The sequence below is a fragment of the Candoia aspera genome, chromosome 1, assembly GCF_035149785.1.
Source record: "Candoia aspera isolate rCanAsp1 chromosome 1, rCanAsp1.hap2, whole genome shotgun sequence".
In the NCBI taxonomy this organism is placed as follows: Eukaryota; Metazoa; Chordata; class Lepidosauria; order Squamata; family Boidae; genus Candoia; species Candoia aspera.
This window is the reverse complement of record NC_086153.1, coordinates 241,896,919-241,923,964: the sequence shown is the minus strand read 5'-3', so window position 1 is coordinate 241,923,964 and position 27,046 is coordinate 241,896,919.

Here is a 27,046-nt window from a genome sequence, read left to right as displayed (position 1 = left end):
GTCAGTTGTAATTCCTCTTGTATCTTACACCGGAAGAACAGTGATTTATTACCACTAGGTGCTGGCTGACTGGAAACATATGTAGGCTTTTATATTTAAAGTTTTAAATCCTTGCTGTGTTTACATTAAATGCAGTCTGCAAGAACCTTAACTTGTAATAAACCTTTAGAACATTTCCTGCCTTCACACTCACACACATTTGCACACTTCAATAAATGCATTTGTATTTGATCTTTAGTTGTCATCTCCCTAATCATTTTTTTAAAATATTATTATAAGTCAATTGCCTTATTTGGGGTGCTAAATTACATTATTATTGCATGTTGAGTAACAATTGGTTATTAGAAACATTCTGTGCTAAGATTTGCCTCTTTGTCTCAAGGAAGAAATAGGGCACAATTCCACCACAATAATATCCCTTAGTACAGAGCAAGGAAACTTAATTTAAAGGACCACATGATCTTGGAGCAATAACTGGAACAAGTGATACATTTACTAAATTCACAAAGCCACAGACAGGCCAGCTATTTGTGTCAAAAGAGCCCAGAAGAATGGGTTCCCTACATGGCCCTCAGAGATGTATATTGTGCTACTTATGTACTTAGTGCAGAATAGTACTGTTACTGCTGTTTATTTCATCCATCCTTCATACAGATCTATACCTATTATTAGCTTCACATTTCTCCTATCAATATTGTAAGTGCAGAGAGATTAAGTGAACGACTAATGTCGCGCAGATGCCATAGCTTAGTTTGGGCTCAATCCATTTTTTTCATAACCTCCCAGGCTATCACATAAACTCCATGACTGAGGTATCTTTCAGGTCATCCTCTTCACATCCTAAAACATCAGACTTGTGTGCCCCTTTAGGCCATCCTGCTGTAGACTGGTTACAGTCCCCTGATATTTCCTGCTTTTCCCAGTTCACCTAATTGTCATTTTTTTCCCTCTCTCAGAAAAAACCGAAGTGACAAGAGCCCAGTTAGGAATAGGAACAGATCAATATCCTTTTGTGTCCCATCTGGCAAGCACTGGCCTTCTCTGCAAAGTCAACCTCTTATTACTGAAATCAACAACACTGTCCTGAGTATCAGGTATCTTTCCTATAACTGGAATTCAGGTCTCAGAAGCCAAACAAGCAAATGATCAGGGAAGCAAGTAATAAAAGTAGTTATGGCGTACTAGAGGTGAAGATAACTAGGCTTAGACTCTGATACTTTGGGCACATCGTCAGGAAAGACCGATCGCTTGAAAAGGACATCATGTTTGGTAAAGTCGAGGGCCAGCAGAAATGAGGAAGACCTTCAATGAGATGGATTGATACAGTTACAGCAACAATGGACGCAAACATTGGAACAGTCAGTCATATGGAGCAAGACCAAACAGCATTTCATTCTGTTATACAGAGGGTCGCCATGAGTTGTAAGCGACTCAACAGCAACTAACAACAACAACAACATTTGTTGTCAATTGTAGGATTTCCAAGTTTGCATAATCTGCTTTATTTCACTTGCTATTTCAGCCCCCACCTTGTATCAGTTTTTCCCTTTAGATCTAGCTGCTCTGAACCAAGGAGTGTGGTTCTGCTTTGACTTTAACTCCCTGTTGGCCATGGATGTTCCTGAAGATTACCTATATGGGAGGGCAGATTAATTCGTATTTTTGGGGGGACCTGCCATTCTATCCAGTGACTTATAGCTTCTGATTTTCAACTTCCTTTCCAATTCCTTTTCTATATCTTGTGTTGGACTCCATTCTTAACTTCAGACTGGGTAAGATACTTACTTTGACTATTATCATTGTAACCATTTGCCTTCCTACTGCCCTCCCAGGAAACTGCTATCTTAATTTTCTCCTTTTATTTTTCAAGAGCTCTTTCTCCCTTACCTGGGAAGTAATCTCACTCCTGCTGCATTCTCCCCAGTTTGATGCTCACATAAAATAGCTTCATTTTCCCCCTCTCCTTTGGAGGCCTCCCCCACTCCTGCATACATACCATCTTAAGGCAGCAGTGATGGTGTTGGCATTCCTACCTAATTCTGCTAGGTCTCAAGTTTTGCTTTTTTCCAGTGCTCACTCCTTCAACATTCTTCCAGTGTACTCCCCTTCTTGTGCTATAGAAACTCCAGCCCTTGCCCCCTTTCAACTTCCTTATCTGAAACTGACACATAGTTTGCCATCATTCTCACTGACAGTATTTTGCTCCTTAAGAACTTCAACATAGATGTTGATAACCCCATTGACCCAGTGGCCTTCTGCCTTCTCTCCCCAACTTCTTCCTTTGGTCTCTAAATCTGGCCTGCAAATGAGGACTAACTCCTCCACTTACTACTATGGCCACTCTTTTGATCTCATAGTCTCTAGGAACTGGTCTGTGTAAGATTTTTTGACTATGGAATTCTTCTGCACCAAGCATTCAGCTTTGCACATTCTCCACCTTCTCTTGCTTCTTCCATGACCATTGGCTTCTCAGCACTGTGGCTTTCTCAGAACCACTGTTGTCCATTTGTTCCCCCTTTTACATTTATTTACTCCCCAAATGGTATAGTTTCTCCTGCCTTTAGTTTCTCCTCGTTCTCAACTCTTAACTTGCTTACACCACAGTAAATCATTCATTCCTCCAATGTACAGCTTGAGTTCACTTCCTCCAGTTATTTTTATTTATGCTCATGTTTTCAGGCTGCCTAGTACATCTAAAAGAAATCAGAAGATCTGATTGATACACCTGACATGCAGATTATGTTCTCTGCCAGTTATCTAGTGGTGGACTTCCATCAAACCCCAGTAACTCTTCTCTAACACCAGTGCTGTGTTAGGCATGTCTTTCACTCTGCTTATTCCTTATTTTTCCACCAAGTTCTTTTCTCTTTCTTCAATACAGAATTAAAATTATCCAACATAATCTATACAGTGACTCTCCAAACCTTTACTTAACTTTGTTTTATTTAATCTTTTCCATGTCATCATGCTCCTAATCACATCCAGTTCCTAATAAACATCTCCCAGAAATACATCTATAGATGTCTGGTTCTTTAATAGTAATAGTAGTAGTAATGGTAATAATAGTAACCTATTTGCTTTGTATTAGTTTTGATGTTATTATTTGGGAACTGCCCAGAGTCATTTGAAGTCAGTAGTGTCCAAACTGAATTAAATAAATAAACCTAGTGTACCTTGGCTGATCTCAGAACACTCAGGAGGGTCAGCTGAGTTAGCACATGGTTGGGAGGCCACCAGGAAAGCTCAGGGATATCCTCTAGACAAACAAAAGAATAAAGGACCATAAAACTTGTCAATAACAAACCAGTTCCACACTGCTGCCAAGAAAGCTACAGGGACATCTTCACTACACAGGAGTTGAGTTTGATTTGTGGAAGTCTTTACCTTTTCTTGAATAATATTTGTAATTCAAAAAACTAAATCTCCCTGAGAAATTGTACCAATGTTACCATGCTTCCTAGGTTACTACTTTTGCCAAAATTGTTCAAAGTCTGACAAGGAAGGTAACCAAGATAGCATTTACTTTTACTTAATATTTTAGGGTACCCCCCACCCAAAAGAACTATAGCAGCCTTTAGGACCTATATAATTGATTTACACACAGTGGGGGAAGTCTTTTCATCCAGAATGAATAACTCAGGGCTGAAAAAATCTGCTTCTAAGAGGTGTCTACTGCAGATGTAATACTCAAAGTAATAAACAAAGCATTAAAAAGGTTCACCCTAACTGTACGAATCCCTGCTGTCATGTCTGTGGTTAACATCAGAAAAGAATTCACAGCAGGAGCCTCTGCTGTCTCACTTCCAGTTAACAAAAGAGATGCCTGATCACTGTTAGCTCAATTATTTGCATTAATTCATTCATTACTTTAATTTTATGCTTCTCTACTGTGCCACATCTGGAAGCAAGCTCCTCAGCATAGGAGCAAAGAACACCCACTCAGAACGAAGGACTTCAAAAATGCCATGTTCATCCTTGAGGAGACACTTCTCTTTCACCACTTCAGCTCTTTTGAACAAACTGAGAAATCCAAATGCAAATATTCTCATTCCTTAGCACTGTATTATGATTCTCCATGATATAGCAATCTGGAGTAAGATGGTCTAGGAAGTTTACTTAATGAACAAACTAATCAGGCACTTTGATTTCTATGTTGCTTCTGCAACTTCCATCTAGGGATTCATTATGCAGAAAAATAGGGAAGGGCAGGCCTGTTGGATGTTGGAGGAGATGTTCAGGAAAATCCACCTATACCCTGTGAGCTTGAGACAGAGCTATTTCCTGCATGTATTAGTTATGACTTAGTCTTCATTCCTCCCACTGTCTGACACATGTACCTTTATACTGTCACGGGGCAATCCCTCTCAGTTTACAAAAATATATGCATTGGACTCTAAGGATGCAAAGCCCCTTCCAAGGCATCAAAAAAAAAAAAAAAAAAGCCCCAGCCCTCTGGGACTAAGGGTTGCACATATGTGCAGCATTTGCAGTGCCAGGAAATGTTGGCAGCAGAGAACAGTATTCAGACACAAGGCTGTCATTTATTAAGCTGAAGTGGAGGAAACTGGCCTGTTGTTCGCTTCCCTTCAACCAGGGGCCCAAAGAGGGGAAGAGAATAGGTGTGCAGATTGTTTTTACCCAACACTGGCCTACCACACAGCCAGGTAAAATGTCCTGCTTTGTACAGCATTGGGAAATAGGCAGATGAAAGAAGGCTTTGGGGTCTTAAAGGGTTAACCCTATGGGAAAGGAGGTGCTTTCTGGGCTCCTCTGGGCAGCAAAATGTTCTCAGAGGCACACAGCATTTTTAAAAACCCTGTGAAGAAGAGGTCTATCACCATCACACTGGGTTTTCATCAAGAGCCCTTGTTTTTAACAAGGTTGGCTCTAACATCTGTGCATCCCCATGGGATAGTTTTCCTTTTCCATGGCATCAAAGTCAAAAGGTTTTGTGAAGAGGTCCTTATTTGATAAGAAAACAAATTGCCACATGGGACTTACTCTGAAGACTTTTTGAAGGTGACCTGAATGGATGATTGCAGGGACAGTCAGAAGTGTCTTATATGCAGTGGCCTGGTGGAGGAAGCAGAGGAGGAGTTTGACATGCGCTCAGGTGTTCGTCCTTCCTCTGTTTGTATAATGTCCAGGTTTGCAGCTGGCTTCCCCCTGTGTTATAACTGTGCTGCTATGGTAAATCTCTTGGTTTTCCACATATTAATCTGAAGAGAAAATGAAATCTGCCTATGGTACTTCTACCTAAATGAAGCCAATTTAGTAAAATGGAGCAGAGCTTATAACACAGCTGAGAAGCTGGCACAGAAAAAGAAAATTATCTTAGATAGCTTCAGCGAGCATGTCAGAGAAACACAGGTTATGGATCTTATACACTCAGCCCTCCCAAGCACAAAGAATCACATGCTTAGACAGATTAGGTTAAGATAAGTAAAAGAATTCCTTACTGACTTTATTGTTTCTTCTGTTACATCCATCTTGGTGGAAAAGATGAAGTTTCTTTGTTTTTCTTTTCTTTCTAAATACTTAGTTTTGTCCTAAACTCTCAGCCCTACAGCTGCCAAGAACTGTGTGGAAGAAAGGGGAATTCCAGGTCCACCTCATGGTGCCCAGAATGGAGGAGAGCAGCACACATCCATGTGCTTGCTTCTGGTGGAGAAGAAGGAAGAGAGAAAGAGGAAGTGGGAGTAGCAACAAACAGCTTCCTCAGAGTTGCATTGTCAGACAACTCAATTTGCATGCTAATTCACATGCAAATGAGGCATGCTGGATTTGCCAGAACTTCCAACATTAAAAACAGTTATACAAATGTGCTGTCAGTGAAGAGATTATTGGTCGGAATGTGAATGTAGGGTTCAAATTTAGGCCCTCTGGTTCTTGTTTTGCTTGAAATGATCCAAGCCTGCTGAGATATGTTCTGTTCCATTTATTTGTCCTCCAGGGAAGCTGCTTCAGTGTCTTATATCTTAGACCTTCTCCTTCTGAAGTCTTCTCTTTCTTTCTCAACAACACTTATATCTGAATTGCATTTTATCACACTTTTATATACCTCTTATTTACAGCTCAGTAAGCCTGGAACAAAATAAGCAAACATCTTGAAGAACAACCTTAAGCAGAGATGACTTTAGTAAAATACTTCAGGGGGGTGTATCCCTATGCTTTCATGAAGCAAATAAAACATTTTGACCTTCTTGTGGCAGCCAAACATTATTTAGTCAAGTTTCTTTCTCAGTGTGGGATTGAAAAGATAAAAGAAACTCCAAAAAGTGGCTGTGACACTCAGGAAATCCTAGTATCTTGCAGTTTCCTGGTCAAAAAGTAAAGCCTGCGTGGTGGGGGAAAGATGGGGTCTTACTCAATTCCTTTTGAATCTAACAAGCCACTGGCATTTGTGTGCTATCAGGAAAATGTCAGTTAGGAGACCCTTCCAAGAAGCTTTCTGGGAAACCACATTTAATCACTCCAGAAGACGCCTCCTAAATAAGTATGACAAATTTCATACCGACAAATATTTGTGGCAGTTTATTTTCTCTGGAATTGTTCTTTTACTTTTTTGCAGTGTTTTCCTCACATGCTGAGACATTCCTGATCAGTGGCATTCTTGTTGTTGTTGTTGTTGTTCTACTACTACTACTACTACATAATTCAGTGTAACTGCAATACCAAACTTCACTGTTAAATTAGGTTACTTTGAAAGTTTAACAACTGGCATGTTTGGCACCTTGTGTTTTCTCACTATTGATCCTGATTGGGGATTAGCAATGAATAGATTCTCTGTAACTGTCAGTATTTCTTCTTTGTAGAGTGGTTGGCTTTAATTATTCATTTCCCTTGCTTTTCTCATTATTTTCTTTGTTAATAGTGAAATAACATGGTTACTATAAAAGTGAAAAGTGGAGCTGGGAAGAAGTGCAAAAAAAACATAATTCAGGTCTCTCCACCCATTAAAAATGACAGTGGATTAATTGAGAAGGGCTATTGTATGAACAATTCATGGGATGTTGTTTATTTAGCCTGCACAAGGAAAGGCTAACCTACTCAGTAGCTGGATCCTCAGTTTAGGAAGTAGCCTTTCCCAACTTGTGTTGGTTGGGAGTAGCTCCTCCAACATGCCAACGTGTTCCTGCTTGTCAAGCATCATTCTGGCAATCTGGAGCTCTGCCCTTCCTATTTAAATTGTGTGTGTGTGTGTGTGTGTGTAAGAGAGAGAGAGTGAGAGTATATCAGATTAGGATAAAATTTGAAGAAACGTTACTTTACATTCAGAAGAGCCATGCCAATTTCATAGAAAATGGTACAAAGTTTTAAGCTACATCCCTTTATAATCTATTTTTAAACTGTTTATTTCACCGGAATGGGACAAAACCTTGATATGTAGTAAGAAATGAAGAATGCCAAATTTAATAGAAATTGGTCCAGGAATTTTCAAACAATGCATCTGATTTTATTAAAAATGCCCATAGTTTTCTTTTGAGACGGAAGATAATGAACATTGCAGCCCAAATAGATCCCATAGTGAAGGATATCTGTGGCATTTTACAGGCAAGTAGGTTGATGGGGTTTTGTGCAAACAGAAGTGATGATATCCAGGAATAATGCTATTCCTTCTGGAATGCAATACAGCCAGCTCTCAAGGATTGAGGGTAGGGAGAAATTCTAGATTAACTCACTCATATTTTTCATAAAATAAAATGTTTCCTACAAAATATTTTCTTATAACTTCTCGAAAAAGATGAGAAACAGTTATGGGAAATAGTGAGGTGACCAAACACTTAAACAAAAGATTCTCTCTCAAGTTCTTTCCACCCAACCTCTCCACCCAACTTCAGAGATGTCTCAGTTGGAGCAAGTGGTTGGGGCCCTATGGCAGGGGTCATTTTGATTTGAAGGCAGACTAGTCAATTGCTAAATCCAATTGCCATGGACTTGAGACACAATCTTTCCTCTCTACTCAAATGTACCTATAAGAATTTTTCTTCTCGGTTCAGATCCTTATCAGTGTACTTCACAGAGATAATAAGAATAAAAATCTTTTGATTTCAGATGAATAGCACAAACCTTACACTGGAATCTATATGACTTTCAAATATACATTTTTTCCCAGCATAATTTATAAATAGATTTATTGCAGGCCTCCCATGCAAACTGTCAGGGCGGAAATGCTTAAAATCTTTAAAGTTTCCCAGAAAAAAAAGGAAGAAAAACACCAGAAGAATATAGATGAGTCACTGAAAAAATTCTAAGCAATTAACTTCTTGCATTAACATGTCATGAAACGATACCTAATCTTTTATAGGAAATGAGCAAAGATATTGGCTGGCAGGAAAAAAAACACATCCAAGATGCCTTCATTTCTTATTTTTTTGAGGATAATAGAGGATGACTGAGTGCAGAAAGCAATGAAGTTAAAAGCATATGGTGAAAGAGGAGGTTAAGAACCCAAAGGAAATGGGAATGGAAAGATCAAAGAAAAACAGGATAGAATTAGATGCTTTTTTCTCTCTCTCTTTCTTTCTGTCTATCTCTTCATCCATCCATCTCTCCATCCATTGACAATTTCATCAGCATATCCTTGGAATAATTCATTTCAAGCATCTTATTTCACAGAAGAAAATTAAACTTTTAAAGAGAATAAATCTGACTGAGAAAATGAGCAGTGAGAAATTAGAAAATCTGCCAATAACATGAACCAAGTGATGTGTGCTGAGTTGACCAAGTAAAATAAACAAGAAGGTTGAGTCAGTTCTTCTTATTAAAAGAGGCTATATTAAAATTTCAATGTTCGTGTGTTTTCCATTGAGTAAAATTAACCCCTTGACAGTTCAACTTTATCATAACATACATGGAGGTGTTGATTAAAAAGCATCCAATCCTTCATTTTCACTCCCATTAGCTAATATGCATCTGATGCAATAGATGGTCTTCTCTGTTGTGGTTTCATGCAGCCTCCTTGATTTCTGTGCTAAATTTCACACTGCTTACAATCCAGGTTGTATGACAGATCTTCAAGTGCTTTCTTAAAGGAAGAAATATAAACAACATGTAAAAGTTTACTCTCTCCAGTTTATTTGAAAAAAAGAAATCATTTCTCTCACTGATTCAGCTTAGAGGTTAGCAACCAAGCACACACAGATGTTATTCTTACGAAGTTGGACCACAATGTGTAAGACTGGACATTTAGAATCATTTCTCTGAGTGTTCCATTGGAAATAATGTTATTTCCACTTAAGGCTACAATTATTTCCACTTACTTGGAAGTAAATCCATCTTGAAGACTTACTTCAGAACAAGCCTGAATAGGTTTGTGCTATAAATGGGTTTGAGATATAAATATCTTCTACAGTACATCGGTACTGAAGGAAGAAATTCAAGCTGTACTGAAGGCATTGGTGAAAAACAAGGCTCCAGGAATTGATGGGTTACCAATTGAGATATTTCAACAATCAGATGCAGCAGTGGAAGCACTTACTCTTCTATGTCAAGAAGTTTGGAAGACTTGAAATACTTCCTGATGAAGATTAAAGATTGTAGTCAGCAGTACGGACTACACCTGAATGTGAAGACGAAGATTCTCACAAATGGACAATAACTTCTCACAATGTCACAATAAATGGAGAAGAAATTGAAGTCATGAACGATTTCAGTCTACTCAGATCAACGATCAATGCCTAGGGAAGTAGTAATCAAGCAATCAGATGACGTATCGCACTGGGAAAATCTGCCATCAAAGACCTATCTAAAGTTTTCAGAAGTAAAGATGTCAGTTTAAAAACAAAGGTGCGTCTGACTCATGCCATGGTCTTCTCAATTGCCACATATGCCTGTGAAAGTTGGACATTAAAAAAGGAAGATAGAAGAAGAATTGATGCATTTGAATTGTGGTGTTGGCAAAGATTATTGAAAATACCATGGACTGCCAGAAGAACTAACAAATCAGTTTTAGAAGAAATACAACCAGAATGTTCCCTAGAGTTGAAGATAACTAGGCTTAGACGCTCATACTTTGGGCACATCGTCAGGAAAGGCCAATCGCTTGAAAAGGACATCATGTTTGGTAAAGTCAAGGGCCAGCGGAAAAGAGGAAGACCTTCAATGCGATGGATTGATACAATCACAGCAACAATGGACGCAAACATTGGAACAGTCAGGCATATGGCGCAAGACTGAACAGCATTTTGTTCTGTTATACAGAGGGTCGCCATGAGTCATACACGACTCGATGGCAACTAACAACAACAGTGGCCATCTGGAGAGTGGAGGCCTTGATTTAGTGTCAGCCCTCCCAGGTAAACCAGACAGGAAACACGACTAGATGAGCTAATTCTACTTTATTGTAAGGCTACATTAACAGAATCTTGCAAGTCTGAAAGTACAATTCTCCTGCCCTCCCTATTTACCACCTGAGTAGTTATGGCAGGTCCTTCCTAAGTTTCTTTGGCTATTACTCTGTTTCAGGCTCCTTTCTCTTTTATCTGATCATTCCCTAGGTGGCACCTCTCTCCCCTGTCTTCCAAGGTCACCCTCACATTCCATCACATTTAGTAGATCTACTTTAAATTGGGTGCCAACAATGATAACACCATGAACACTCACTTTTAGTAGGCATGAAAATTATACTTGTCCCCAAAGCATTTTATCTTTCTGAATGTATGAACAGAATGTTGTAATTACTTAATAATTTTTACATCTTGAGTGATCAGGAAAGATAGCTTATAATTACTTGCATAGAATAAAATGATTCATGGATTTTTGGTTGCTTGTCATTCAACTGCTGTTTTATCTCTCTCTCTCTCTCAGTATTGATCAGGAGTTGGCAACTTTCTCTGATACTGGAAATGCAGACTGTTCTATCTATCTATCTATCTATCTATCTATCTATCTATCTATCTATCTATCTATCTATCTATCTATCTATCTATCTAACAGCAATTGGTTAAGCCCAGGAGTTCCGGAGGTCCGGGAGTGGAGGCTACTGGGCTAGGAAACTCTGGGAGCTGTGGGGCGGGCTATTCGATTGAGGTGGTGATGGGCTGGGGATGTTATGATGGGACCCGGAGGACAGGCCATCATCGGGGAAGACGCCCCTGGTGTTTATTACCAGTGGTGTGTTCCAGCCCTCCACGGTCATACCCAGGCCCTGAATGGCAGATCCTCGCAAGCCCTGGTCTTCGGCTGCTGCTACTTAATGCCATGTCAGTGAACAACAAGGCCTCCCGCATATGTGATTTAATCACAGAGGAGGGGGCAGACCTGGCATGTATCACTGAGACCTGGCTGGGCTCAGAAGGGGGAGTAGCCCTCTCCAAGATGTGCCCGGCTGGGTTTCAAGTGTGGCACCAGCTGAGACACCAGGGCAGGGGAGGAGGGGTGGCAGTTGTCATTAGAGAATCTTTAGTGGCCTTCAGGGGCCCTGCTCCGCAAGTGGCCAGTTGTGAGACCCTGTTTTTCAAGCTGGGATCCCGAGAACAGTTGGGGGTGTTGCTATTGTACCAGCCTCCCTGCTGCGTAGCAACCTCCCTGCCCGAGCTGCTGGAGGCCGTCTTGGGGTTGGCAGTGGAGTTCCCCAGGCTTATGGTTCTGGGGGACTTCAATCTGCCATCCCTGGGACGTGCCTCAGAGACGGCTCAGGAGTTCATGGCTACCATGACAGCTTTGGGCCTGTCCCAGATTATTCGGGACCTGACTCGAGACAGTGGTCACACCCCGGACCTGGTTTTCTTGTCAGAGCAGTGGCAATGTGATCTGAGGGGAGAGTTAGATCTGTCCCCATTGTCATGGTCAGACCATGCCCTGGTGACCCTGAGATTCTATTGTGCCACCCCACTCTGCAGGGAGGCAGGACCCATTCGATTGGTCCGCCCTTGGCGACTGATGGACCCAGTAGGGTTTCAGAGGGAGCTGGGGGTTATTCCTGAGGGCCTGCTGCACGGTCCAGCGGAGGTCCTAGCCACAGCCTGGAATAAGGCCGTGGCCAGGGCCTTGAACAGGATCATGCCTGTGCGACCTCCCTTGCCTCGTTCGACCTGTGACTCCCCATGGTTTACGGAGGAGCTGAGGGATTTGAAGAGGGTCAAGAGACATCTGGAGCATCGCTGGAGGAAGACAAAGACTGAATCTGACTGAACACAAGCTAGAGCCTCTATTAAGGCCTACCTTGTGGCAGTAAGAGCGGCAAAACGTATTTCTCCACTCTTATTGCATCCTCAGAATGCTGCCTGATGGCCCTGTGTAAGATCGCTCGATCTCTTCTGGGTCAGGTAGATCCAGGGACCCACTTACAGGGCCATTCAGAAGAGTTTTCACAGCATCTGCAGGATAAAATCGCTCAGATCCATTCTAAGTTGGACTCTAAGTGTGAAGCAGAGTCTGGGGAGATGCCAGGGGAATGTACTTACCCTGTTATCTGGGATCAGTTTGATCCTGTTGGGCCTGAGGAAGTGGACAGGATCCTCCAGACTGAGAATACAACCACATCAGCTTGACCCATGCCTTTCCTGGCTGACAAAATCAGCCTGGGAAGTGACTTGTGGTTGGGTCCAGGAGATGGTTAATGCATATCTGAGGGAGGGGGTATTTCCAGCTGCCTTTAACTTTTCGCCCTGTCTCCCACCTCCCCTTTTTGAGGAAGGTGGTTGAGAAAGTGGTTGTGTTGCAGCTACAGAGAATTCTGGAGGAAACGGGTTATCTGGACCCCTTTCAGTCAGGTTTCAGGCCAGGATATGGGACTGAGACTGCATTGGTCACACTTATGGATGATCTCTGGCAGGAGTGGAATGGAGGGAGTGCATCCATCCTGGCTCTCCTAGACCTCTCAGCGGCTTTCGATACCATCAACCATGGTATCCTTTTGGGGCAGCTCAGGGGGTTGGGGGTGGGTAGTGTAGTTTTGCTCTGGTTCACCTCCTTCCTCCAGGGCCATTCCCAATTGGTGGTGATAGGAGAGGAGAGATCCGGCCCTCGACCCCTCCACTATGGGGTGCCGCAGGGTTCAGTACTCTCTCCTCTCCTGTTTAACTTCTACATGAAACCGCTGGGTGAGATCATCCATCACCATGGGGTGAGGTATCATCAATATGCCAATGACACTCAGTTATATATTTCCATCCCGGGTGAAATAAGTGATGTGGTCTCCACCCTTTCCAAGTGCCTGGGGGCTGTGGGGGCCTGGATGGGGAACAACAGGCTTCAACTGAACCCTGTTAAGACAGAGTGGCTGTGGATTGATGGCCCCTTGGGTTCCAGGAAATTGTCATCCTTGGTTCTGGATGGGGTGGCACTGCCCCATTTGGAACCAGTGCGGAACCTGGGGGTCCTCCTGGACTCACGACTCCTGCTTGAAGAGCAGGTGGCAGTCGCGGCCAGGAGGGCCTTTGCACATCTTTGGGTGGTGTGCCAGCTATGCCCATTCCTGGACCGAGATGCCCTCCGAACAGTCACTCATGCCCTTGTCATCTCCCATATAGACTATCGCAATGCGCTCTACATGGGGCTACCCTTGGATAGTATTTGGAAGCTTCAGCTGGTCCAGAATGCGGCTGCGCAGACAGTTATCATGGCTGCAAAATCAGCCCATGTGACACCACTGTTACGCAAGCTGCATTGGGTACCAGTTTGCTTCCGGGTCCAATTCAAGGTGTTAGTTATGACCTTTAAAGCCCTACATGGCATGGGACCAGGGTACCCGAGGGACCGTCTCATCCCCATAACATCGACCCATCCCACCCGGTCAGGCAGGGAGGGCATGCTACGGACCCCATCAGTAAAGGAATTTCATCTAGCGGGGTCCAGGAGGCGAGCCTTCTCTGCGGTGACGCCCACCCTTTGGAATATCTTGCCCCTGGAGTTGAGATGGGTTTCCTCGCTCTTGGACTTCCAGAAGAAACTTAAGACCCGGTTCTGCCGCCTTGCTTGGGAGGAGGAGAGCGATAGCTCCACCTGGGGATGGCTAGTGCCATAGCACCTCTTAGTGATTGTGTTCCATCTCCACTTGGATTTTTCATTTATTTTATTTATATCTTAATGGTAATTTAGATGGCTCTGTTTTAGTGTTATTTTATTGTAAACCGCCCAGAGTCCCCCATTGGGGGAGATGGGCAGTGACAAAAATTTAATAAATAAATAAATAATGATAAATACATTCAAGACAGGAATGTCATTTTTTCAGAAATCTCAAAGAAGAACAATACAATTTCTTATGATTTAGTGATCCCAATTTCATCCATTTATTTAAGAAATTAAATAACTCTTTTTTAAAAACTTTTGGAGTCCTGCATGTATCATCTACATATAATCATGGAAAGGACCTCAAAATCCAACCCCCTATTTGGTATAGGAGCTGCTAAAGCATTTCAGACAGTGGGCTATCCAACTTCTGTTTGAAGACTTCCAGTGAATGGGAACATTCCACTTCATGAATAGGAATAGGAACATTCCATTGGTTGGCAGTGCTTACCATCAGGAAATTCTTTTTACCATCAGGAAATTCCAATATCTTATTGGAATCTATTTCCTATAATTTCAACCCATTAATTTTGGTCCTGCCCTCAAAAGCAACAAGGAAGAAGTTCACTCCCTCTGAATGACATCCTTTTAGATATCTGAAATCTGCCATCAGTCTTTTGCAGGCTAAATATACCCTGTTCCTTTAATTGTTCCTCATACAACTTGGTTTCCAGGTCCCTCACCACCTTAGTAGCCTTCCTCTGGACTCCTTCCAGGTGGTTTTTAGCCTGTGGTGCACAGAACTCAACATGGTATTCCAAGTGGGGCCTGTCTAAGGCAGAGTAGAACAGGACAATTACTTCCTGTGAACTGAACTCTAGGCTCTTGTTCATATATCCTAAAGTAGCTTTTGCCTTTTTAGCAGCTGCCTCAAAGTGTTGGCTCATGTTCTACCAGAACACCCAGATCTTTTGCAGTTGTTTGTACTATGGCCAAGTCAAGTCTCCTCTACCCTATATTGGAGCCTTTCTTTTTTTTTCCCCCTCCTCAGATGCAAGGCTTTACATTTCTCCCTGTTACATTTCATCCAGTTCCTTTAGGCCACTGTTCAAGGCTGTCTTTCTCTTCTAAAGTTTTGTGTCATCTGCAGATTTGATAATCATCCCCTCAATCCCTTCATTTATGTCATTGGTAAAAATATTGAACCGCACAGAGCCCAGGACCCTGAAGCGCTCCACAGGAGGAGGAGAAAGATTCCCTCATCCTATGATAGTGTCCCCAACTTGGAAGGGAAATATGAGAGCTGGAGTCCACTATATCTGGAGATCATTAGGCCTAAGAAAGCTTGGAGGTTCTGTGAGCAGAAGCCAACTAATTTCCATTCCATTAAAATGAGGCTTCTGTATGCAAAGGAGAAACAGTACTCTTTTTAGCAATTCCATCCCACCACCTACCCTCTCCACAACCTTTCAAATCTTCTCTAGAGGCCTTTCCACCCTCTGGCATAGATTTAAGGAGGGAAAGGAAAGGGCAGGAAGGATTAAATCACTGTCAAGGTTACCTTCCCCACACCCCACTGATAGAAATGAGCTGGATTGCACTCAGGGTAATATCCTGGCAATATGCCATTGATAGACAAACCCTCCACAAATTAGTCTAATCTCTTTTAAAGCTATCTAAGTCATAGAGGTGCCTATAGTTCAGTTTCCTGTTGGTTAAACGGATAACATTAATTAGACCCTGGAGGCACTAAACATGAGGATGTAATTGTTACTTGCTCTGGTCATACATTATTTCAATATCTGGTTCTGGTTGCTGAACTATCATCTTCTCAATCAGGAGATAATGCTTTACTTGCAATGATGATGATGCCATTAATAATTACAGTTACAGTCTTAACAAAGACTGAGTCTTAGAGAGCAAGTTCTAGTGCGATGAGCAAAACCATAAGACAGTGAGCCCTCAGTCTGCACTTTGGGGGGAAAGGCTACTTAAAACCCACAGAGCAAGCTGTCAAGTGATTACAACAGATGAATCTGAAGAGTATGCAGTAAGAAGAGACAACGTCTGTAGCATGGCCTCAGTTTGTATTTTTAAGAAAACCCTCCCTTGACAACACTGAGATGGATCCTGTCTCTTCCTTCATGATGATACTCTGAATTTTCCACATTACAGGCGGGAGAATGCAGTCATGTTAAAATGTTGTTGCCCTCGTCATTCTTCACAGTGCATCCTTACCCATAGCCTATTATAGCATATTGGCAAGATTATTCATACCCCTTGCCTCCACTTTGCTATCTGATCCCTTCTGCTAGACCTCAGGAGCTTTAAATAGTCAGCATAATTTTCAAGGCACATTTGAGCTTGTCCTTAAACACTCCAGAAATAATCCTTGAGAATTTGCCCAAGTGTATGTTTCTTTAAACCCCAATTCTGGACCTCACTGAGGTCATATCTCAAAGAGAAGTGAAATGCTGTTCCCAGATAGATGACCATGTGGCAGATAGCAGAAGCACCACATCCTGGCATTGGCATCATTGGTTTGTCTCTGCAAGCTGTCTGTCTTCATAGTGAAACTCTTCTGAATAAATCCTGAAAAGAAGACTGCCTTCAGAAAGGAACACAGATATCCACTATGGGATGGATGTGAATTAAACCATTGTTTTCCATGTACGTTTACATCATTTATCTAAAGGCATGTGTACGGAAGTAGAAATGCCAGCACATACTTTCAGAATAATGGCATGCCTTTCTAGGACTTTTTACATGTATTTATCCATTCTGGCACATAGCTACACTACAGTGTGATATCATAGTTAAAATTCTGGGCTAAAATCAGGGAGACACAGAATCAAATCTATTTTCATCTAGGGAAGCTCCCCAGTTAATTTGGGGTCATTCACTAACAGCCCAACCTACTCCACAGAGTTGTTGTATTGATAATATTATGTATGCTATTTTGAGCTCCTAGTCTAAATCTGTATGTATGTATATATGAATGTATATACTTGTATCATTTGCAGACTGTCCCAATCAACTGAGACTAGTATATGTATGTGCATGCATATGTGCATGTATACATGCATGCGCATGCATGCACACGGACACACACACTACTTCATTCTGTTAAATGAGAACGTGCTACACGGATTTTGGCAAGACTTGTGATCTACCTTTTGATGGTTTAAATCATGGGTGGGAAAACAGTAGCCCTCAGATAAATTAAAATGCACAGAGCTAGGTGCACTTCTGCATGATTCAATGTATTCTGACATTATTTTTTCCCCTCTACTTGAACTCTTTTGTATCCTCAGGGAGCAGACTGAGCAACTAAGTACTTGAAAACTATCAAGATATTACCTCTGTGAACTTATTTTCCTCATTTTCCATTTCATCCAATCTTCCCAGTGAGGTAGAGGACTTCCAGATGGTGTAGACTACCATCTTTATCATCCTGACAGTTGGCCATGCATTCAGTATATGTCTGGTAAATATATAACAAAATTCATATACCTCTAGATCTGTTTCTCAATCTTGAGAACTTTAAGATGCTGGCTGGGGAATTCTGGGAATTCAAGTCCACACACCTTAAAGTTCTCAAGGCTGAGAAACACTGCTCTAGGTATTCCTTTACCACAATGTTCATCATCCTCAGTCAGCGTGTTCAGTGAGAAAGGATGCTGGGAGTTCTAGTTCAACAACATCTGGAGAATCCTCAGATATACTGCCCTTGTTTTAAAATAATCAGAACATCATTTTGACTTCTTAGAACTAAGATATAAAGCTTCTCTTGATAAAATTTAAGATATTCCTGAGCTTTTGTGCCACTGCTACACAATACTCACAGCTGTAAGAATCACAAACACTTAGTCTTCTGGGCAAATCATTTTCTCCAGCCATTCACCATGGCATATTCTGGCGTTTTTGTTTTCCATATGAAGTACTCCATATTTTTCCTTACTGGATTTTTTTCTACTGAGAAACATGCACTGCTAATTGAGATTGTTTCTTCTATGTTCAATATATCTCTTAAAACTTATTTAATATACAGTCATTTTTTTCTATCACTCTACCACCCAAGTCATTAATAAAGACCTACAATACTCCAGCTGAATCTTCAAAATCTTACTACATATAGAAGTGTACAAGCAAAGGGACAGGAAGGATCATTATGCATAATTTCTCCAGGAAAAGGAGAAATTTTCCAGCATTCTCCAAGATTCCAAAAAGTAGGATAGAGGGAATAGGGCCAGTCACTCTCTCTCAGCCCAACCCACCTCACAGGGTTGCTGTTGGGGGGAAAAGAGGAGGAGGAAGGAGTATTAGGTATGTTCACTGCCTTGAGTTATTTATAAAAATAATGAAGGTGGGATAAAAATAAAATAAATAAATGAATTTATTGCTGGTGGCAACAAAAGTAACAAGTGTGTTGACAAACTGGCTATCATTTGGAGGAAATTCTGCAGAGTGGGGGTTGGGTGAGAAAAAATAAAATAAAATTTTCTCAGAAAAATTTCACATCAACCCTGTATCACTGTTCTTCATTAAATAGCAATCTGATATTTTTTTTTCTTTTCAAGAAAATGAACCTGTCTCATAGTCTGAATTGTCAAGTTACAATCCTATTATATATCTCACTGCATGAAGTTTTTTTTTCTCCCTGTTTAATCAATGCTCAACAGAAGTACATAACAGTAAGTGGTTACAAAAAAGAAAGAAGGGAGGGAGGGAGGGAAATGTTCATGCCGAATTGCAGTGTGCGTGCATGTACATTAAATAATAAAATCACATTAAGGATACAGTTGTCTGCAACATATAGGATTGTCTAATTCACTTTTTTCTATGCCACATCTCTTAAAGCCAGAATATTTACCCAATATTTATTAGCACAAACAGATATGTTTAAATACAACTTTCCAAGTGGCTTATTTTTATGCCACATTTCTGAATACATACTGTTTTTTTCTAGTCAAAAAGGAGAGATGACACTGGACTCCACTCATTGCTGCTACCTATGGCATAATGTAATATGCCACTTTGGCGAATTATTGCATTTTGATATGAAAGAAATCCATGGTCAATTTATATATCTAACACACTATCATATCAAGATTTTCTCTTCTGATGTTTCAGTATTGGAGAGAAAAAAAAAACCCTGAAAAGCTATAGGAAACTGCACATGCAGCATTTTCTGCATAAGATTTGGGGATAGAAATTTCTAATTTAGCCTTCCCTTTCAAAACTCTCCAAAAACCAGACAGAATGTTGGAAGGTTCTCCAGTCATCATCACAAAACAAAGAGCAATTTGTTCTATACTGGTACCTGCTACTTCTCCTTGGAGAAGGGATCATGCCATGAGCTTTAAGAGCAAGAGAATTAAGAAACAAGAATCCTCTCTTGTCAAAAATGCCCTTAAGGTCACCCAGGGCACAGGTGTCAGCTGTAGGCTGTCACAAAGATAACATGGAACTTGATATAGCCAAATAAATAATTACATGAGGCAATATGATAAAACTTCCTTTATTATCTGCAGGAGATGATGTGCGTACACAGGCTCATTCATATAGTTATGCATGGAATGCCAGTGCTGGATACAACTAGATACAACTCAGCAGGCTCTCCCGTCTCTCTTTTCCAACTATGCTCTGTGTATCCTGCATTTGCGGCTGACAATTGCTCCATGGTGGTTCATTGATCCCATGATTGCTGATAATTTACTTCCTGTTTACCTACAGAGATTCCCACAAAGCCAACTCCAGACATATACAGCTGCCACGATATCCTACAAAGTAGTCAGTGGAAACTGCTTTTCATCATTCTTATCCCATCCGCCTGCCCTATATAAATTATATCTACTTTCTGCATTTGTTAGTACAATGTAATGTCCTGGGAATAATGACACTATGGAGCACAAAGGGGACATTTATAAAGTAAGGATGCTGTCGCACGTTGCAGTTACGTAATTATCATAACAGTGACCGCCTCTTAAATCTGACCAGAAAAAAATCATCCAGGCTGTGGTTCCAGAGAAAGGACACAATTAGTGACAGATTTTCTCCTGAAAGTGCCCTCTGCTTGAGGAAAATGAAGAGGAGGAGAGGCAGAAGAGCTCTAAAACAAAGACCCATTTCCCCTTATTACCAGCAGGGGTCATGCATGTGACAGGATCAATTCAGGTAATAAGCGACAAGTCCTATCATTCTTTCAGAGACACTGGTTTGGTCAAGGAAGAGCTCTTTCCCGTAGCAGCTCATCTCTTCTCCCTCCGTCTCCAGTTCCCTGGGGTTCCAGCTTTGCCAAAGCACAGAGAGTTCAAAGAAGCATCCCCCTGCATGGATGCCAACCACAAGGGGTGGGGAAGAAGAAAGGGAAGCGGCGGATTTGTCGTTCCCCCCCTCCTTGGCTGCTGTCAGTCTCCAAGTGTGTGGGCGTTTTATGCTGCCACTTCACAAGGTGTGGGAGCTGAACGCCCGAGCCCGGCTTTTGCCATGTCCTCTCGGTTCAAGCGTCTGCTTGTCGCATTTCCTTTCCTTGGTGTGCACTTTACGACTTCAAAGGTTCGCTTTTAGTTCACAGAGGTCATAGGGCAAAGGTCAATGGGCACAGTTTGACCTCTCCCTCACCCACCAAAGAGGAAAAGAGGGGAGAAAGACTTTTAAAGGTTAATCTTTCTTCCCCCTTCTCATTGTTTCGAAAAGTTTTGTGGAAGGAAACAATGGGCTCCTTATAAACTCACCCACTTCCACAGGGGGCTCCCCTACATGGAAAGCATAAACAGAACACACACACGCACACCCAATATTCCACCTGAAGGAGAAACTAGACTTAAGAAAATCATGCTGGAATGTAACAAATATGTTGATGTCTTTTAAAGAGCCAGTTGTTTCATTTCATATTTTAAACACAAACATACACACAGATATGCAAGCATGCGTGTGCTCATGTCTGTGTGTGTGTGTGTATAAAAACACTCATTCGCCCTAGGGTATTGAGGAATAAGTTAACATTTCACAAAGCTCTCCACAGCTGGTGATTATATCCTTTGCAATGTGTACAAAGACATTCAGAAAAGGAGCAGAGAAAGTAAACAGTATCACTTCTGGGGAAGATTTGGGGGTGGGGGGGAGGAGGAGGAGAAGCAGATGAAATTTAATCTGGCACGCAGCCCAGCCACCAACTTAAAACAATACAGAGAAGGGAAGCCAAAGAGGAAAGAAAAACAGAGGGGAAAGTGTGGAAAGACCGACGTGCATTAAAGGGGTGGGGGAGAGAGAGCCCTCCACAAAGGTTTCAAGAATCTTTGGGGGCCACTAAAGAGCAGATTAGATTGCAAGACTAGGCTTCAGGGGGCTACATTCCTGTCTCATTATATAATGTGTGTATGAACATTCTTAATTGAATTGGCAGAACCCCCAGCTGTTTACCTCTCTGGAAAAAATGAGAGGAAGGCACCGGGCCTTGGAAAAGGCAGACACAAAGTCGGGGCCTTGGCATCCAGGGAAACAAAAGTTGAACATAGCCCTGGCTTGCTGTCTAGTTTAACCATTCGTTTTAGAAATGCTTTGCCCTGAAGTACCTGAATGTAATCTCTGCCTTGAGATTGTTTAACACAAGTCTCGCCTATAACGTCTGTGCAGGGCATGGCTGGAGAGAGGTGTTGGCTCTGGACGTGCTGTAGACTGTTGCCGATGGATTAAATCAAACAATCCGGCTACAACACTTGGGCTAATATGGGCATGGTTCACATGCTTCATCAGCAACACAAACCAGAACAAAAAATGCTACTATTTATGGATGTGGAAATACATGCTACTGAGGATATCATTTCTGAAATACATTCTAAGGCAGACTTCATTAGCCCAGTTATCATCCAACAGCCATCAAGTCAAGTATAAATTATGTCTCTGTAAGTAGGAAAGGCACTACTCATTGCATAATTATAGCCCAAAACCATATGACTTCAGTCAATCCTATATAGACACTTTCCATGTATAACATACCTTGGTACAGACCATGATTTATCTGCAAATAAGAAAGAGCTATTCATCCTACTGTAAGAACACTGACCAAACAGCAAAGTTAAGAAGAACCATGGTCTAATTGCTCCAGGCCCCACATATGGAGAAGTTCACAGACAAAATTAAATCTTGGCCAATATATGAAATGATCAAATAGGTCAATACTTTTCATGGAAGACAGAGGCATCAATCAAATAAAATAAATCCAAGAGTTATTTATTGCCACAATTTCTTTTTCATCTCAGACTTCTATTGGCTAGTAACTTCAATGTAAACAAAAATGGAGGGGAAAGTGACATAGGAAATAGTGAGGAGAAAGAGGATGGGTCTCGAATGTGGTGAGGAAGACAAAGGAGGAAATGAGCTATCAGAAGAGGGAAAATCCAGCAAGAAGAGTTTTTCAAATATACCTGCAGCAAGAGGATGACAAGGCAAGCAGTAAGCGAATGGCTTACTTCAAATAAAGAGATCTTAACAAATGACCAAGACAAAGCAGAGTAATTCAACTTCTGTTTTGCCTCTTTGCATCCAAGGAAAATGGTGATTTGAGTAGCATAGATTGGGCACAAACACAACAGGGGGAGGGTGCAGATTAGTAAGGATGTGATAAAGGATTTTCTAGGTAATTTGAATGCCTTCAAGTCCCCAGACCCTGATGAAAGGCATCCTAAAATACTAAAGGAACTGGCTAAAAAGCTGTTGGGGTCTGTCAATTATCTGGAGAACTGTAAAGGTGCCAGGAGGATTGTAGAAGAGTAATGTGGTCCCACTCTTCATGAAAGGAAAAAAAGAGGATTCAAGTAATTACTGATCAGTTAGTTTAACATCAACAACTGGAAAGTTGTTAGAGCAGATAACAAAGCAAGCCAGTTTTAAGTATCTTAAAGACAATGCTGTGATTGCTAACAGTCAATATGGCTTTGTCAAAATAGGTCACAAGAGACAAATCTCTTCTCCTTCTTTATCACGGTAACTACTTTATTGGACAAGGGGAATATTTGATGTCTCCTGTTTTGTTTTGTATTTTTCTTATTGGTATTTTTTCCAACTGCACTATCCTTAATTTCCTTTTCCAGAAGTCTCAGCTAAATACAACACTTTTGTCTTTAGGAATTTTCCCTATGGCATCTTCCTTACTATTTCTCTTAGTTTATTTAAAATGTGACTTTCTAAAATTCATACTTTGAGTCTAGTTTATACAGAGCTTTTTTTTAAACAACAACAACAACCAAGAACTCAAAACATGTATGGTGACTTGCACTCATAGTTCCTACCATTTCAATATCTTCATTCAACTCCTCACTGTTAGTAAGGACCAAACCCAAGGTAGCAGGTATTTCTTGTATATGGCAAAATTAGGTCTTCTAACAGATGTCTGGGTATTTGAAAATCTTCCATCACAACCACTTCATCATTTTTTGAAGCTTCAGTTATCTGTCTTAATAAATTTTCATCTATCTTTTCTGACTGATAGGGTTGTCTGTTACTTTGCCATTTTAGCTTAATCTAGGTGCTTTCAACACTCATGTTATCATCAGTCCAGTGGACCTCTGTATAGGTAAGTTCATTCTTCATACACAATGCTATACCACCTCCACACTTATGTTGCCTGTATCTCTTACAAGGGGTATCCATCAAGGCCAATGTTCCACCATGTTTCTGTAATCATTATTACGTCATATTTATCTTTGCACCTCATGACTTCTAGCTCATTTTGCTTGTTACCAATACTTTGGGGATTACAAAGATATGGATTAGATTCCCTAAATTCAGTCTCCCTTTTCCTTTATGGCTGTATTTCCTCTGTTTATTTGTTAGAGTAGTAATTTCCAAAACATTTCACTTTGCTGCTGTATTCAATCTGTTACTTACCCGTTCCAACCGAAGCGAATATTTGTAGCTCAGGGTTGAACTGTGGAGTCCTTGGTGTTCTCTGAGCCTTGTTGTTTTCTTGCAGACGTTTCATTGCCAGACTAAGCAACATCTTCAGTGCAAAGAGAACAACACCCCCACCAACACAAGCAGGGCAAAGCCACGGTATATAAACTGAGAGCAAGGCCCACTCCCTCTTTGCACTGAAGATGTTGCCTAGTCTGGCAATGAAATGTCTGCAAGAAAACAACAAGGCTCAGAGAGCACCAAGGACTCCACTTACCAGTTCATTACACATCAATAGTTTTATGATTCCCACCCCCTTGTATTTAGTTCAAAGCCCTCCTGCCGAGGTTAGCCAGCATCGTCCAAAGTTGTATTTTCCTTCCTTAGAGAGATGAATCCCATTATGGGAAAGCAGTTCATTCTCCCATTGTTGAAAAATCCAAACCTTTGTTGTTTCCACCAACAGTGTAAGCTTTGGATCATTTTCCTCAACAAACAGAGGAACAGGTATAATGTTTTTGACTCATTTGTTTATCTGGGTTCTCTTTATCTAGTTTTAGGACTTGTGTGGAGAACATAACATGTTTTAGGTCATATTTATGCAGAAGTATTGAACATTCCAAAAGGTTCACAAACTTTTAAGCACCATTGTATCTGTATTAGAAAGTATTACATAATATTTCTATATTATTATTCTCCTGATTTTTCTAGAAATTAGTAGGAAGCCAACAGTCCTACATAACTTGTGACATGGGAAGGGGGTGTTATATTATAATTATAGCCTGAGCTTATATACGCTTTGGATGTAAGTTCTGCTTCATAGTGAATCTGAATTATTCATTTAACTCAGACTTTTGGCTTCAGTAAATTAGATGGAATTGTGTTGCCTTCCAAGATTGCATTTGGTTAATATAATTCCTTTAAAAAGTCTATTCTATTATCATAAATCCTGTCAGTGTAGAATGAGGATAATAACATTTTGTTATCTTACAGAAATGCTCTGTATGAAATCTAGGAAAATGAGATAATAGATAAATGAACTGAAAAAAAGACAATATTATTACCTAAAAATCAACTGATATTCTTAGTTCAGTGACGTTTATAGGCTATATTTGTGGATGAAATCTACATATTTACTCTCATCTCTGCTAGCTCAGTTAATTTTAAATGACCATTAAGAAACATAACCTCAACTTCTATCCCAGTGATATAGTCAGGACATTTAGCTGGCTGGATATGTCTCACCTTCCAAAATAGGACTTGTTCATCAGGATTCTTCCAGGTCATGGTGACCATGATCTTAGTAACATAGCAAATGGAAACGGAGGAGGGAGAGATGCCATGCACATTGTTATTCATCGTTGTCACAAAGAAGGCAAAATACTTTTTTAAAGGAAATAGTAAGAGTAACAGAAGTAATTGTACTAATAGATTTGTGGATGGCTTACAACAAACAGTTTATATTCTAATAGGCAGATGGACGAGAGCACTCTTCAAATAGCCTTTTAAATGTACATAAGAAAAGTAGAGACTAATGACTAATATTTGGGTTAAATTGTTATCACCTTGTTTCCAATTTAAAATCCTCAAACTATATGTAGAGTAAGGTAAAGGTAAAGGTTTCCCTTGACATTAAGTCCAGTCATGTCCGACTCTAGGGGGCGGTGCTCATCTCCGTTTCAAAGCCGAAGAGCCGGCGTTTGTCCGTAGACACTTCCGTGGTCATGTGGCTGGCATGACTGAACGGAACGCCGTTACCTGCCCACCGAAGTGGTACCTATTAATCTACTCACATTGGCATGTTTTCGATATGTAGAGTAGATGATATAAAAAAAAACTTTCTTGAATCTAGTGGATAACAACCATCAGATAGTCACAAGTTCCTTTCTTCAGCAAGTTGTTGGAATAAGTATTTGCTAGGAATATCAAATGCTGGTGGGTGCAGCTATTTAACTGGATCTACTTTAACATGGATTACAGTTAGATTTGAATTAAAATTGCCTTTGTTGTCCTGTTTTGTTACTTTAATCAGGAGAAAATGAGGAATGCAGTACTGTTGATGTTACTGGACATGTTAGGGGAATTTGATACCATTAAATACCACCATATTCTTCTAGTCAGGCTACTTAGACTGCATTGGAAGCAGTATTTTAGGATCAATTCATTCCTGTCTGGAGAGCTATTCCACAAGGTGGCAATGGGGAACATAATTTTAGCAATATAGTTTTTTAACTTCTGAGGTCCTCAGGAATCCATTAGGTCCTTTATGTTGATTAGTGAGGTAATCACTGTCTGAATAATCACAGAACACAGAATTGGAATGTGTGTGTGTGTGTATATACACATACACATACACACACACCCTACCCATATGGGTGAGAATGGAATACACACACACACACACACTGTATATATAATATGTATGTATGTATGCATGTATGTATGTGTGTATGTATTCTGATGACATCCATTTTATTTGTCTTTCCTAGCTGAGTAGGCTGGTCTGGAGTTTGAAAGTAGTAATGACTGGATGAAGATCAATACACTGAAACACCGTGCTGCAAAATTTTGTATGGAAGGTGATTGTAGCAGCTTTATGGGGAATTTGTTCTTCCTAAGACATGGATAGCAACCAATAGTCCATAGGCTATATATGACACTCAGCAACCAGCCATTGGCTTACTGTTACCACCCCTACCCCAAAGCATGAAACATTTCACTAGGCAACCTACCAATCAGCCACTTTGCAGGCAACAAAGAGCTCCCTTACCCAGAATGACAGCTAATGAACAAGTATAACATCAGTTGATTGATTGATTGATTGATTTGCAATTTTTATGCCATCCATTCAGAAGACTTGGTCAGAATAGAATCAAACACTAATGTAAAACTTCACAAGAAAATAATCTTTCTGATAAATAAACTGCAATTAAGGTCACCTGATGATTATCAGCTAGCTTCCAAATGCCAATTTAAAAAGTAAGGTTTTCAAAGCCTTCTTGAACACTAGAAGTTAAGGGGCCCAGCACATCTCTAGGAACAGTGTATTCACAGAATAGGCCTGGTATATGTCCTCTTACCTCTTGCAGAGGGAGAACTCTAAGGAGATCCTCTTAATGTCCACCCTTTTATAATTAATTAATCAATCTTATTTATGCAAACTTTGCCATTTATTTATGCAAACTTATTGTATTCT